The sequence below is a fragment of the Lissotriton helveticus genome, chromosome 7 (assembly GCF_964261635.1).
Source record: "Lissotriton helveticus chromosome 7, aLisHel1.1, whole genome shotgun sequence".
NCBI lineage: Eukaryota > Metazoa > Chordata > Amphibia > Caudata > Salamandridae > Lissotriton > Lissotriton helveticus.
Genome location: NC_136068.1, coordinates 1,815,437,340 through 1,815,453,547, shown reverse-complemented (window position 1 = coordinate 1,815,453,547; position 16,208 = coordinate 1,815,437,340).

Below are 16,208 nucleotides of genomic sequence, written 5' to 3'. Positions count from 1 at the left end.
TAAAGGTTTATGATCCGTCCTAAGCAAACATTTAGTGCCCCACAAAAACTGACGGAAATGCTGAGCAGCCCATGTGCATGCTAACAACTCTTTTTCGTGGAATAATTATATTCCGCACCTCATAAAGTTCTAGAAGCATAAGACACAATTTTCTCTTCACCAGCACTATTTTGTAAAAGTACAGCCCCTAAACCAGTGTTACTTGCGTCAACAGCTACTACACACTCAATATTAAATGGTTTCAAGAATGGAGCAGAACAAATTTCTCTTTTTAACTCATCAAATTATAACTGTTGATCTTTACCCCACAAGAATTTTGCATTCTTTTTAAGTAACAATCGCAATGAGGATGCTTTAGACGCATAGTTTTTTTACAAATTTGCTGAAATATTCTGTTAAACCTAAAAAAGAAAACAATTGTTCTTTATTGCTCGGTGAAGGTGCCTTTGAAAAACTTGAAGCATGATCAAATTTTGGCTTAATTCCTTCATTAGATATCTCATTTCCCAAGTACTCAACCTTCACCTGTTTGAACTTACATTTCTTAAATTTGAGTGTTAAACCTTTTGATTGAATATTGCTCAAAAACTGCTTTCATATTATTGTCATGTTCTGCAACATCCTTTCCATAAACTAAAATATCTTCCTGAAAGGCGATGGTCCCTTTACAACGCTCTAGCATTTCTTTCATCAACCGTTGAAAAGCGGACACAGCACTTGCAAGGCCAAACGGCATACGTAAGTAGCGATACATGCCCTCACGCGTGACAAAAGCTGTTAAGTTCTTGGAATCATTCTCCAACACAACTTGATGATAGGCACTCGCGAGGTCTAATGTAGAAAAAACACAAGCACCTGAGAGGGCTGAAATAAATTCATTAATTTTTGGTAAAGGATGTTTATCTGTCTGAAACCTCCTTACCATCAATGTTGAATATACATGAAGGGAAACCGTTACAATTGTTTGAAGAAATGCAAGAAATACAATTAAATTCACTGAATACCTCACTTGTTTCTTCATCATCCAGAGTAATACAATTAACTTTTTGAGAAGAACGGCACATTTTTCCAAAATGTCCACTCTTTTTACATTTCACACAAATCCTATTTAAAGCTGGACAACTCTTGACGTTTCCTACATGGTCAAACCTGCCACACCTATAGCAAATTATAAATGTACGTCTGTTACCCTGTCTATTATCTTTCATGACCCCATCTTTTTTATATGGACACAAAATTTTCTTTTGAACAGCTTGACTTTTGACAATAGAGACTTCAGGTACTTACTCTTGTATTTTAACAGCTAGACTTTGACCTTGACCTCTGATTTCACTTACAAACTTCTCAGATTGCTCAATTCCTTTTGCAATGTTAATTACAGCTTTAAGAGAAGTTTCAGTTCCTAACCATAACCTTTCTTGAATTTTTTTACTTTTGGTTTTCATCATTATTTGGTCCCTTAAAACTTGCTCATAATTAATCGTGTCATAAGGAACAGGACCCTGCTAAAGCACGCAAAACTGATATATAACTCTCTATGGATTCATTATCCTTTTGTGCTCTAGAATAACATTTAAAACGTTCCATCACAGTATTAATTTTCTTTCCAAATCTAATGCTTAGTTGTTTAATTGCAATGTCAAAAACATCAGATTCCTCAGAATACTCTAATGGAGGTAATTCTGATAATTCTTTTATACCTTGACCACTAAAGATAAGCGTAGTAAATCAAGCTTCCTTTTAGAAGAACATCCATCCTCTTTTAAAACGTCTACGTAGGCCAAAAACATGGGATACCATAAGTCCCATTCCATTTTTGGTTCTCCTGCTGTCACTAAAAAATGAGGTGGAACCATAATATTAGACATGTTGGTCAAATATGTGTCTATATATATACTTTAAATATTTTAAATCCCAAAAAAAACCAGGATGAACCCTTTCAAAAACGATTTTTGTAAATAAATTGCACAGTTAAAACAAACTATACAATAAATGTTGTCAACACACAGAGAAGCGTGTGCATCGCTGTACTTAATGAAACGCTCTTGTCAATTTTTCATTAGCGTGTGCATCGCTGTAACATACTGATGATGCACGAAGAAACAATTCACAAGCAGTCCCAATCCAAAATGGCCGAAAACGTCACACGACGTGATGATGTCACTCCCACAATGCAGTTTGCTCCCACAATCCTCAATGGATCGACGTAAGCTTAAGCAGCCAGGCAACAAGAAGCGCTCGCGAAGATCAACGTTCTACAGATGAGTTGGACTAGCCGAGTCTTTTACTCAAATGAAGACGTGATTTTCTTTATTAAAAATTTCACAAAATGTAGTTAAAACTTGCCAAAACGATACCCAAACACGAGTGAACTGCCGCGGGTGCTATCAAGTGCACTACAAAAAAAACTGCCGCAGTAACAATCAATGCTGTACCCAAAATTACGCTTTTAAAGTTGTTTAAAATCCAGAAATAACCACATTTAAATAAGACTCAGCCGCTGGTGCAATCATGGCACAACGTACAAAACAGTGCTTTCACGCACAAACCAATAAACGTAAGAAAGTACCTTAAATCACGAAGTGAACGCTGTCCTCTACCCCCAGAGATAATACTCCCACTGTCGCCAATATGTTACAAAGACTCCAGGCCCCTTTAAGATGGTTCAGGTTGTAGGTTTATTCCAGAGGTGAGACACAGCTTAACAACCACACAAGACCGGCAGAAAGCGCAGTCAGGCTTCAACTGATTCCCCAAGAACCCCCAGCCATAGTACAACAAGAACATTCGACATTCTACAAAGCCTACATACAACATAGTGAGAATACCACACCTACCCTTTGTGATTCCCTTGCTACGTCCATACCAAGTCCCCTCTAACCCTCTGGACCACCATCCTCAGTCTATACTCAGGCGGATGACCTCACTACCTGGCTGGCCCAGGCGAGAGACATCTTTGCTCCTTTGAAAAAATTCAAAAACAAACGGCCCCACGATGCTCAGCTCTGGTTGACTAAGGACCTTAAAGACAGGACCGAGCGCAAATGGAGACTGGACTGCTGTCCCCTCAAATAATCCATGTTCCTCACTGCTTTAAAAAATTACAATTCTGCCATCCTTGTAGCCAAAACTGAACACTTCTTTTCTAAAATCCTGAACTCATTCTGTAAAGCTAAAGACATCTTCTCAATAGTTAACGAACTAGTGAAACCCGACCAGGTCACTATCAAACCCCTGCCATCACAATCCCTCTGCCACTCCCTCAACAGTTATTTTATAGAGAAGATTACTAAAATCAAAACTAGTATCTCCAAAGCCGTCTCATCCCCCGATCTCGGCGACGCACACTGTAACTCCTCTCTCTTTTCCAACTTTCCCTTGATCACTCAGGAGTTTTTCTTTTCCCTCCTTAGCAAAGTTCACTCTGGCTCTCCATGGGAAAGCTGTCCCCCTCATATTGGCCGGGAGATCTTTCTCAAAATCCTGACCCTCCCATCTCTCTCCTTAACAACTCCCTTACCTCTGGCGTGGTCCCTATTTCCTTCAAAACATTGGTAGTTTCGCCTATCCTTAAAAAACCTGGAGCTGGCCCTGAGGCACTATGTAACTTCCGCCCCATCTCGTTACTCCCCTTCTTGGGAAAAATTTTGGAAACCTCTGTAGCAAACTGCCTTAGTACTTTCGTGGAAAATTCCCTCCACTTAGATCCCCACCAAGCTGGCTTCAGGCCTCAACACTCCACTGAGTCCATTGCCCTGGCTGTCCATGACGAACTTAGAAAGGGGGCCGATCTGAACACCTCACAAGCACTGGCGCTCCTGCATTTGTCGTCGGCATTCGATACCATCGACCACGCTGTCCTCCTCGATCGGGTCGAGAACGCCGGCATCTGGGGTCCACCACTGAGGTGGCTTACCTCATTCCTCTAATACCGAACTCAAGTGGTCCATCTTTCCACCTTCACCCCGGAGGAAAAAAGCCTCACCTGCGGAGTCCCACAGGGTTCTTCCCTCTCCCCTCTTTTGTTCAACCTGTACATTTTTCCCCTGATCTCCAAACTCCAAAAAAGATCAGTAGTCATCTTTAATTATGCCTATGACATTCAGCTCATTTTCAACATCGATCCCTCCCCCTCCCCCTGGAGAACGTTCAATCCACCATGACCTTCATCAGCAGTTGGATGAACGCAAACCAGCTCAAACTCAATCCTCATAAGACTAAGCTGGTTCTCACGGGGCCCCAGGCAAACCTTGGAATTCCAACTTCTGGCCCCTCTCCCTTGGCTGTCCACCACCCCTGTCAACTCGGGTAAGAGCCTAGGCGTCACCATCAGCGACGTCCTCTCCATGAGGGCTCAAATTAATTCGGTGGTCTCTGTCTGCTTTTTCCACTTACGCTGAATTAGGACAATTAGCAGATTCCTCTCTCATGAAGCCCTTGTCCTAGTCACTCTGGGATTAGTTATATCCTGCATTGATTATGCGAACTCCTTGTATGTCGGAGTACCCGCGTACGAATCCCACCGACTCCAACTCATCCAGAACCAAGCAGCCAGGCTTATCCATGGCTAGCCAAAGTTCACCCACACTAAACCTCTCATTAGGAGCCTTACATGGCTCCCTGTGGCCCAGCGCAGCCTCTTTAATCTGGGCTGCCTGATCCATAAAGCCCTCTCCTCCCAAGACCCCTCCTTTATTTCCTCCCAAATCCACCGTTATGTCTCATCTCGCGTCCTATGATCCTCCTGCTCCAATCTCTTGTCCCCATGCCTCTTCAGATGCAAGAAACATGGTGGCCTGAGATTCTTCTCCCAAGCTCCACTCTTCTGGAATTCCCTCCCCTCAGATCTCCTCCTAATACCCTCCTACTCTCAATTTAGGAGGTCGCTCAAGATCTGGCTTTTCTCCCAAGCATACAACTAATTTCACCACATTGCTGCGACCTCAGCCCCTCCACTTAAGTGCCAAGAAACCGCTGGTGTACGTGCGTTCTATAAATAATTTTTATCATATCAAATCAACAAAAGTGAGGGTGCAGTGCGTGGATTCTGTCGGCCCTGCGGGGCCCCAGGCATTGGAGCACCTGCTTACCGGAAGCACTCGTCAATCTGCCTATGTATCTGAGCGACCCCTGTTTGTTCTTGTGCAAAAGCAGGTACCGGCAGAGCCATGAGGCTTGTTAAAGAGTATTTTAGATTTTTTAATACATTGGAGACAGCACAAAGAACAACCCTTTGCAAAGCAATAGGTCTCGCATTATTAAAGATTGAGTTATTGGCATAGCTAATAATGCAACACCAATAGCTCAAACATTCAGTAATGCGAGACCTATTGCATTGCAAATACTTGTTGTAACATGAGTTTGACTTTGAGTTTCGAGTCATATTTGCTGTCTTAATTCACATTGCCGATACTGTGTTCTTTTTGCTTTCATGCAGGCTTCACACATTTACACCTTTGGCATTTTGGTGACTCCAACACCTACCCTTAAGGCATGTCTTCCTAACCACACTACCAATACCGCATTTTTATTGCTAACATGCAGACTCAAAGTATCCTTGGAAGCAGTTTGCCTGATTGGTGATTATGATCGTTTGCATCCATGAACTATTTTCCTGACACTTAGGGGGTCATTAGGATGGGCGGGGGTCCCTTGGGGGGAATTAGGATGCACCCGCCACAGTGGCGGGCGCATCCTGTATTTTTTACATTGCGGTGGGAGGTGCTAAATGCACCGCTTGCCGCAATGTCAAAAATACATTTTGTGCATTTCAAAGCACAACATGACAGACACCGCGTGGTGCCTGCCATGTTGCCCTTTGAAATGGTACCCCCCATGTGCACCCCCCACCCCCGGAGTCCTTGGGGGCCCGCAACGGGCCCCCAAAGTAGACTCTGCATGCCTTTCCATGGCGGCATTGCCGCCACGGAAAGACATTGGAAAATGGGCATGGTAATATGGCTGGCGGTGTCTGATATACACTGCCACCATATACACCCTTTTCCGCCCCGGTTGCAAGGCGACCGGGTGGAAAAGCGGCGGACGGTCTTTCCATCCGCCGCGGATCCCCCAGCCATACTAAGATGGCGGGGGGTCATTCCGGTAAGGATGGCGGGCAGATCGCCCCCCGCCAGGCCGGCGGTCGCCTCCACTCCCTCGCGCTCCTGACCTATTTAAGGGACGCCCCATGCGCCCGCGCAGCGGACGCACATAACCCGGAGGCAGAGGGTTCGCGGAAGCTGTGGTCGTATGTGGTGGCCTACACTGTATCTGTTTTTTTAACTTGTCATTTTTAAACCGCATGTTTCGTGTTCATCGGAGCTGTTTGCCTTACTTTGCCTCACCTTTCATCTACCAGCTCCCCTAGCCTCGTTCCGGCACGGCTATTTGCCGCTTGTAACCAGAGAGCTGACGGGGTTACTGGCACCATACTGGAAAGGGGCACTACAGGCTCTACAGGTCAGCGCTCTATCCCTCGCGCTCCTGACCTATTTAAGGGACGACCCATGCGCACGTCCGCGGCCGGCCAGGGTTAGGGGCGTCTCACTATGCCCGTTTAATAACCTATTTCCCGGAACAACTCTGTTTATGTCAAAGCCCTTGGTCGATAGGTGCCTATACTGCCACTCATATTGATGAACTCGGCCTCAGCCGTGCAAACCACATGCCCTCTTTCCCCCCTAATATGCCATTTTTGCTTTCCCTCCGCACTACTATGCTGGGGCCTCCCCCTCCTCCTTGCCCCACACCCACCATCTCTGCCTTCCTCCTTAATACTAGGACTGCAGTCAAACACCATCTTGAACTTTTTGGACACTTATAAACCAGATCTTCTGTTCCTCACAGAAACCTGGTTTTGCCAAGACTCTCTACCAAACGTGCTAGCGGCTCTCCCTTCCTCCTACTACGCCTTACGCGCTGATCGGCCCGGGAGGAAGGCTGGAGGCGGGGTCACCCTGATCATCCAGTCCGGACTCCATTTTCAACTGTAATCCCTTTCCTTCCATTCAGGCGGTCGACTGTTTAGTTGTTCGATCTGCCTCCTTCGAGGTTCCTATTACCTGTGTACTCATCTTCCGCCCTCCACAGCAAACATCGCACTTTATCTCTGCCTTTCAGGAACTGTTGGCGACTCTAGCAGTGAATAATTCATCTGTCATGGTGCTTGGGGACTTTAACCTTTGGCCCTCTGACCCTGCTGAGGACGCTATGTCAAAAGAATTCACTGAACTTCTTCGCAGTTTAAACTTTCTGTCACACGTTCACACCCCTACTCATGTCCGAGGTCACATCTTGGATCAAATTTGGTCACTCAATATCCCTGTTTCTCCCCCTGTTGTCTCGCCCTGCTCCTGGTCTGATCACTTTTTGATCTCGTTCTTTCTTGATTTAAGCCTTGCTAAAATACCTTCTTTCCCCAGGAACACCTGGGCTCGCAACTGGAATCATGTAGACATGCCCTCTCTCTGTTCTTCCCTCTCTGCTTCTTGTCCTAACCTTGCAGAAATATCCCCGTCATCTCAAGCAGACACCATCAATAATTGGCTTTTCAGAGCGGATGATTAAGTGGCCCCACCTAGGCGCGTCAGAATTAGATGCGCCCATGATGCCAATAGATGGTTCAATGCCGAGCTTAAGGAGAAAAAACTCACAGTGCGGCAGGCAGAGCGCGCCTGGAGACGCGTCTAAAGTCCTATGCTAAAATCACAGTATATTTCCACCTTGAATGAATATAAAAAAGCCATCCTCCTCGCCAAGACCGACTATTTCTCCTCCAAAATTCTCTCGGCTGAAAACCACCCTAGGGAAATCTTTGCCACTGTCCATGAGCTGGCCTCCTCAGACAGGGTCACCTTCAAACCCTCCCCTTCCCAATCCCTCTGTGATTCTCTCAACGATTATTTTATTGAGAAAATTGCCGTCATCAAGGCCAATATATCATTGCCCTCCCATTCCTTTTCTGACCCCCAACCTCCACCTAATTTATCATATCTGGATCAAATACCTCCTCTGACTAAGGAAACTTTTTTACCCTTGCTCGTCAGAGTCAAGTCAGGATCTCCCTCGGACATCTGCCCTGCATTTGTTCTGAGAGAGATTCTCTTCGCCTGTCCTTTGCCACCTCTTACTTTTCTTAATGACTCTCTAAAGCGGGGCATTGTCCCAGGCCTTAACAAATCAGTGATAATAGTTCCTATTCTAAAGAAGCCCGGCTCTGACCCTTCCTCCCTCCCCAACTACCGCCCCATCTCCCTTCTCCCATTCTTGGGTAAGGTCCTGGAGCACCACGTCACTAAAGTCTTTAGTGCATTTGTGGAGGACAGCGGCAGCTTAGCCCCGTGCCAGGCGGGCTTTCGTCCATCACATTCCACCGAAAAAGTAGTTCTTTCTGTCGTGGACAAGCTCAGAGAGGGGATGGATGTCAACTTGCCCCAGGCATTGGTCCTCCTTGATTTGTCCGCCGCCTTCGACACGGTTGATCACTCCATTCTTCTCATCCGTGTCGAGGCGGCTGGCATCAGGGGACCTGCACTGGCTTGGCTCACCTCCTTTCTGACTGACCGCACACAGGTTGTCCACCTGGACGACTTTTCCTCACCCTCACGCAAGGTTCAATGCGGAGTCCCTCAGGGCTCTTCCCTTTCCCCCCTTTTGTTTAACTTATACATCTTCCCCCCTATTTTTGCTTTACAGCAGATGGAGGTCACGGTCTTCAACTATGCCGATTACCTCCAGCTTATTTTCAACCTTTCTCCTTCCCCTGGCTCCATCCATATTTTTCAATCAGTTATGATTTTTATCAGGGACTGGATGAACTGCAACCACCTTAAGTTAAATCCTGATAAAACCGAGCTGGTACTTACAGGTGGTAGCTCCAATCGCTGGACCCCTTTGTTTTGGCCTCCTGCCCTGGGTACCCCCCCTCACCTTCCCCTTCAGTCAAAACACTAGGGATAAAACTCAACAATCATCTCACTTTGCATTCCCAGATTAGCACAGTGGTTTCATCTTCCTTTCTGACTCTTCGTACAATCCGTAAGATTTCCCGTTTTTTTCCCTTTTCTGCCCTGAAACTTATTCTTATGGCCATGGTCTTGTCACGCCTGGACTATGGCAACATCCCGTACAATGGTGTCCCCGCCTATGATCTCCCGCGCCTTCAACTGGTCCAAAATCAAGCTGCCCGCCTTATCCATGGCCTTCCTAAATCACATCACGTCACTCCCTTTCTGAAAGCCCTTCACTGGCTCCCTATTATAGAACTTGCTCTTTTTAAGATGGGGTGCACGACCTTTCAGGCCCGCGCCAGAACCGCCCCATCTTTCATCAACTCTGAAATTAAAGCTTATATTCCTAGTAGAGAGCTGCGTTCCTCCTCCCAGTCCTTTCTTTCTGTGTCTCATTTTAGAAAAAAAAGTTGGTGGCATGAAGTTCTCTGTTCTTGACCCCACCTTTTGGAATACCCTTCCATTTTCCATGAGGTCTTCCGCCTCTTACTTTGAGTTTCGTAAAACGTTGAAGACCTTCCTTTTTTCACAAGCCTTCTCGCCTTCGCGACCGCGCTCTGTTCCCTCTGGGTCCGCATCCTTAGCACCCAGAAGCCGCCTGGTAGCCGTGCGCTTAATAAGTACTTTAACTTCAACTTCAGCCACCGCCGGCTTGGCGGGGTCGATTCGCCCACCATCCTAATGGGCCCCTTAATTTTGAGGCATGTCGGTTAATCCCAGTACAGATACTGAGTTGGTAATGGTATCATGTGGGCTCAAACACGCTTATGTTTTGGAAGTAGTTTGGCTTCCATGTATGTCAGGGCTAACCCTGTATCAACCGGCAGACACTGCATAAAAATGCAGTTTTTGTTATCACATAGATAATAATGCTACTGTTTTTTTAGAAATTAGCAAAGTAGTTTGGCTGTTTTTAAGTGCTATGCCCAAAACTGTTTAAATCCACAGACGCTGTGATCAAATGCCGTTCTTGTGCTATCACATGGATGACAGAGCTATCGGTTGTTTGAAAAAGAGCACACTATCTTCATCATATAAACAAAATGACCCTGCGTTGCTGTCTGTGTACATTGAACATTAGCGCATTCCGCTACAGAAAATGAATATAATTACATATTCAATACTGCTCCAGTAGTAATGAGAAATATGGTATCTCTAATTAGAGGAATCTACATGTAGAGAGACTCTGTAGATGGTAGAGTTGGACCGTGCACATTGTTCATAGGTAAGGTTACTATGAAGTGATTATGGGAAGAGTTATACACTTGTGAATATGGTGATGGTGCACACTGGTGTTTTACACACCATTTGATATGTTTTTTGTTGTTCAATTATAGGGCCTCCTGACCTACCTAACAAATTGCTGCCGCTGCGTATGGTTGGTCAAGAATACGGGCCTGATTATCTATACTTAACTATTATTTATGCACATATCTGCAGCAGAGTGACTGAATATCATCGTGCGGAAGAATGCCCTGAACATTTGATCTCATATAGGGCAGAGGCATGTTGACCCCTGCACAGGGTATACGTCGATAACCCTGCCTCACATTGCTTTTAACCTCTATCCTTTAGACTTATTATTAATATTTGTTGTCCCTATTGAGATAGTTTTAATACACATGTTTTTGTTGCACTCTGCCTCTCACCTCTACGAGGAATTTAAAGCTTTGACGTGCTCCTTAAAAACACTACTGCTCCTTTCCTGAGGGAAAGTTGTAGCCCCCAGTGGGGTACCTTGTGGTCCCAGTGTGCTTGAGGAACCCAATTATGAAGCATGTCACACTCGGGTGAGATGGGGCTTTCAACCAAAAACCTTTTGTGCGCCCTACTGTCACAGCTTTTTTCATTCTTGAGCACCCCGCTATCCTATACTCTGTGTGAGCTATACATTTCTATGCCCACACAATATTTTACCAGCTTCTACAATGCAACACATTATGAAAACTCAGAAACAGATTATGTGCCTAATGCCAGCTTTGGACGAGTGCTTACAATTTAACTTAGAAATGCTTTATTTGGATTCATCAAGGTTTATACCTACCACTGTGTTCAATCAGTGGTAAAGAAAATAGTTTCACATACTGCTGGTTTAAAGAAGACTCTAATGGCCACATGCATCAACGGTTCCGTTTGCGATTCCTAAATTGCGAAAATTAAGGAATCGCAATTTAGAAATCGCAAACGGCAATGCATGAAAAAATCGCAACTTTTTTTGCGATTCGGTATTTTTCCTTAATTGCGATTCACAATTTGCGAATCGCAATTAAGGAAAACCCTTCCCATTGATTCCTATGGGCCAAGAGGCCCATAGGAATCAATGGGAAGGCATTTACAATTTGCGATTTTCAACTTGCGAATCGCAAATTGAAAATGCAATTTCAAGGGTGCAGGGGGGGTCCAAAGAACCCCTCCCTGCACCCCTGAAATTAAACTTAAGTGCAATTTACACACACACATGTCCCAAGGACATGTGTGTGTGTAAAATGCAACTTTCAAAAATGCATTTTTGTGCAGGTTTGAAGGCTTTCGGTAAATTAGCCTGAGGTTCAACCTCATGCTAATTTACCGCTTCCAAATGGCTAATTCGCAATTTAAAAATGATCATGCATTGCATTTAAGAAATCTGAAATTGCAATTTCTTAAATGCAATCGCAATTTTAGAAATGGCAACATGATTGCGATTTCTAAAATTGCGAAATACATGATGCATTCCAATTTTGATAATTGCATTCGCAAGCGGCCCAAAATTGCGATTCGCACCGTTTGCGAATGCAATTATCGTTGATGCATGTGCCCGTAAACTTCTGTAAAAACTGCAGAATAGTTGTGCAACAATATCTGGAAGTCGAGGAGAGAGTAGCGAATAGTGCAATGGGTAATACAATAGACTTCATTACATATCCAAACAAAACAAATTATGAATATATTCTGAATAAATGAGATCATCTTAATGAAGAATGAAATGTGCACTGCCAGATTTCTCCTGGCAAAAGGTCTGTATGTGAAAAGACAACAGTTTCCTCTGTGTTTGGCCATTAACAAATCCATTAACAAATCTCAAAGTTGGATGCAGCTATCAATCAATCAATCAGGGGTTTTAGAGCAGACAACTCACCCGTGTGAGTCGCAATGCGCTGGAGGGGGTGGTGCAAATAGTTCCGTTGGTCACTCACAGAGCCAGGTCTTGAGGTTCTTTCTGAACTGATGCAGTGTCGGGCTTTGCAGGATGCAAAGGGGGAGTTCATTCCAGGTCTTTGCTGCGAGGTAGGAGAAGGATCTGCCACCTGCTCTGGCCCTGTAGATGCTTGGGCCCATGGCTAGGGTGAGGTCGGCATAGCGAAGGTTCCTCTTGGGGGCTTGGAAGGAGATTCCTTTATTGAGGTTATGGAGGGATTTGTATGTGTGTGTGAGCAAGTTCAAAGATATTCTTCTTTCCACAGGGAGCCAGTGGAGGTTGCTGAGGTGATGGGTGATGTGGTCATGTTGTGGGATGTCAGCGATAAGTCTGGCTGTGGCGTTCAGGATGGTCTTCAGTTTGGGGAGGAGTTTTTTGTTTGTTCCGGCATATAGTGCGTTTCTGCAGTCCAGTCTGCCGGTGATGAGTGTGTGGGTGATGGTCTTCCTAGAGCTGGTGGGATCCATTTTAAGGTCTTGTGAAGCATGCAGAGGGTGTTAAAGCATGTTAAGGACAGATCGTTGATCGGGCGGTTCATGTTGAGTGAGGAGTCGAGTATCTGCTGAGGTTTCATGTGTGGTCCATTGGGGTGGCTGGGTTGATGAGGGCGGTGGCCACCAGGCATTGTCCCTTGCGGAGGGGGTGAAGCCAAGGATGAGGACTTCTGTTTTCTCTGCGTTGAGCTTCAGGCAACTGTTGCTCCTCCAAGTTGTGATGTCTTTCATCCCTTCTTCGAAATTGCGCCTCGTGATGTTGGGTTCCTTGCTGAGGAAGAGGATGAGCTGGGTGTTGTTGGTGTATGAGACTATGTTGATTCTGTGTTTCTGATGATGGTTGCAAGGGGTGCCAATTGAGTATGGGTGAATTTTGCGGATCTGCGGTCCGCGAATTCACGTAAAATCGCAAAGAAATCCGCTGATTTTCCCATGAACTCGCAGATTTTTTTGCAATTTGCATCTACTCAACTGGAGTACTTTCTACTGGCTTATCAGTAAGTGCTACCTCGCAGGGCCAGAATATTTGTCTCCACTGACCATGTGTGCCTGTAAATTTGCCACCACGCCAAAAGGCGCGGAGGTCCCTTGAGTGAGCTGTTCATCATAGTTGGGAAAGGGCGGGAAGACGTTTGATACCGCTAGTGTGTGGTGCGGGGCTTCTATGTGTGTCAACATGCTTCTTGTGTATAACGGGTCAGAGAGCGAGCAGGGCAGCAGGTGAGGAGAAAGCAGCCTCCTGGTCACAGGAACTACACGGGGATTGCGCTAGAGAAGCTCAGGGATGCAACGACCTCCCTAGGGTATTACAGCTAATTTATTTTCGACGGCAGATATGGGGTTAAAGCACACTTGCCCAGCCTTTACCGTGCTCACTAATGTTTTGGGCTGATTAAAACGTTACTGAATTTGAGCTTCAACTCGGGCACCTGCTATATCTGTAAGTGCTTCCTATTGAGGTTTAATTTTTGTGACAGGAGCCTCGTGCCAGAATGAATCCCGCCCTGCATAGTTTTCCACGAAGATGCCACCATTTTGTGCAATACCTCTACTCAACTGGAGTACTTTCGGCTGGCTAATCAGTAAGTGCTACCTCGTTGGGTAAATGTATGGTGCTTTTCCTACACTTCAGCTGCGTAAAGGAACGGAAGATTTGCCTCCAGTGACCATGTGTGCCCGTAACTTTGGTCCCTTGAATGAGCTGGCCATCAAAATTAAATAAATAATCCACCCACGAGCGAATTTGCGAATTTTGCGGCAATTTCACGAGATTCGCGGATCGCGAAATTGCCGAAAATCCGCAAATTTTGCAAGCGGAATGGTTTTTTGGCCCATACCTAGGTGCCATGTAGCCACGGAGAGTGTGGGGCTGAGGGAGGAGCTTTGGGGTACTCTACATCTGATCTCTGTCTCTTCAGATAGGAAGGGTGGACGTCTAATTCTTTGTGTTCTGAAGAATAAAATCCATTTGAGGGCTGTGCCTTGGAAGCTGGCACCGTGGAGCCTGGAGGCTAGGGTGCGGTGGGTGATGGTGTTGAAGGCTGCTGAAAGGTCCAGGAGGATGAGGGCTGCTGTAGGGCCTTGGTTGAGATAGGTGCAGATGTTGGCAGTGCTGGCTATGAGGGCAGTCTCAGTACTGTGGTTTCTGTGGAAACCAGAATGAGAGTTGTCTAAGATGCTGTGGGTTTCAATGAAGAGTGCTAGTTGGGTGTTGACAGCCTGTGCGATGACTTTGGCTGCAAATGGAAGCAGTGAGTTGGGCCTGAAGTTCTTCAGGTCCATCTGGCCTGCGGAGGGCTTCTTTAGGAGGTGCTTGACTTCAGCACGTTTTCAGTCATCTGGGAATGTGACAGTCTTGAAGGATCATTGTTAGACCTGGCATCTTTGGCGTGGTTTCCCCCTATCTTTTTGCCTCTACCTCCTGTATTTTTGATGCTGTGCTGGATTCGTTTTTGCTGGTTTAGATGCTTTGGACACTCTGCCACTGCTGATCAGTGCCAGAGTGTGAGTGCTCCCTATGTAAATTGTTATTCTGATTGGATATACATGTTTGGCATATTTGTATCACCATGAAGTCCCTAGTAAAGTGCACTGGGTGTGCCAGGGCTGGTGATGACAAATGCTACTAGTGGGCCTGCAGCACTGATTGTGCCACCCACAGGAGTAGCTCTAAAATGCTGTCTATGGCCTGCCACTACAGTGCCTGTGTGCAGTTTAGAAACCGCCATGTCCTCCTGGTCAGTGTCCCCACTGACCAGGCCTAACCCTTCCCTTTTTGTGCGCATCAGTCACCCCATGGAAGGCCCAAGGTACCCCCCTGGGCAGGGTGCAGTGTATGTAAAAGGTAGAGCATGTACTAGTGCAGGTGACATGCTCTGATAGTGAATGGCAGCCATTTTCGTTTTCACTATTGTAAGGCTATCTTGCTCCATAGATTAACATGGGGGATGCTGGCTACAGTGGCTTCCAGTATTTCTTCCCATAGGAACAAGAGAGGACATAAGTATCTAGTATCCCTGAACTCAGAATTTAATAACACATCTTGTAGGAAAGGTTGTTTTTAAATCCTGTGTTTGAGAACAGCACTTTTAGAAAGTTGCTGTTCTCTTGTCTGACCCCTCTGTGTGCCTTGGCCTGTTTGTGTATTGACTGTCTGGTTTGAGAGTGACAGGGGCTGGGGATTCCCCAGGAGGCTGGCTGAGTCAGCCCTAGGCTGAATGACTGCATTTGCAACTGGAGTGGTGGGAGGAGTTAGCATCTGGGCCTGAATATGGCTGTGCCTGCCATCCACAATGCTGGCTCCACCTCCTGCTGGGCGGCTGACATCCCTGCCCCTCACTCTGAAAGGAAAGAAGAAGCCAGCAAAACAAAGTACTCAGGAAACACCCAGAACTGGTTCAGACTGGGCTCAGGGCCCACATGCACAGAGAGAACAAAGACTTTAGGGGTATAAGTACAGGACCCCTGACAACAGAAAATTAGATCATCCTGGAACAAGAAGGAACCTCTGCCAAGGAGAAAGCTGAAACTGAAGAAGGAAGACTGTCCTGCTGTTGCTCTGCTGGACTGACCTGCTGTTGCTTTGCTGCCAAGGAGAGGGGAAGGACTTTGCTGTGTGCTGTGTCCCCTGTCTTGAAGGAATCTCCAAGGGCCTGAGAAGAGCTGGCTCCCTGTTCTAAAGTCCCAGGAACAAAAGTACTTCCCCCCCAGCTTCCCTGAACTCTGCTGAGAGAGTTCTGTCCTTCCTAGAGTGCTTGATCCTGTTGTGGGACCTCTGGAAGTTGTACCTGTGCTGGGAAGCTTGAAACTAAGCTTGAGAGACTTTTGAAATTGAAAAGTATCGCATTGCTCGCTTGCGGAGTGCATCCCTGACAGTGCGAGAAGTTTCCCACTGCTACGAAGGTCGAGATGGTCGACGCCGCTGCCAGAGCCGTCGCATCCTTCGTTTGCGGGACGCACCAGACCAGTGCAGGAAAGTCGAACATCGCTGCGAGTGTCGTCACAGAGCCTGTCGTCGCTGGATGAGAT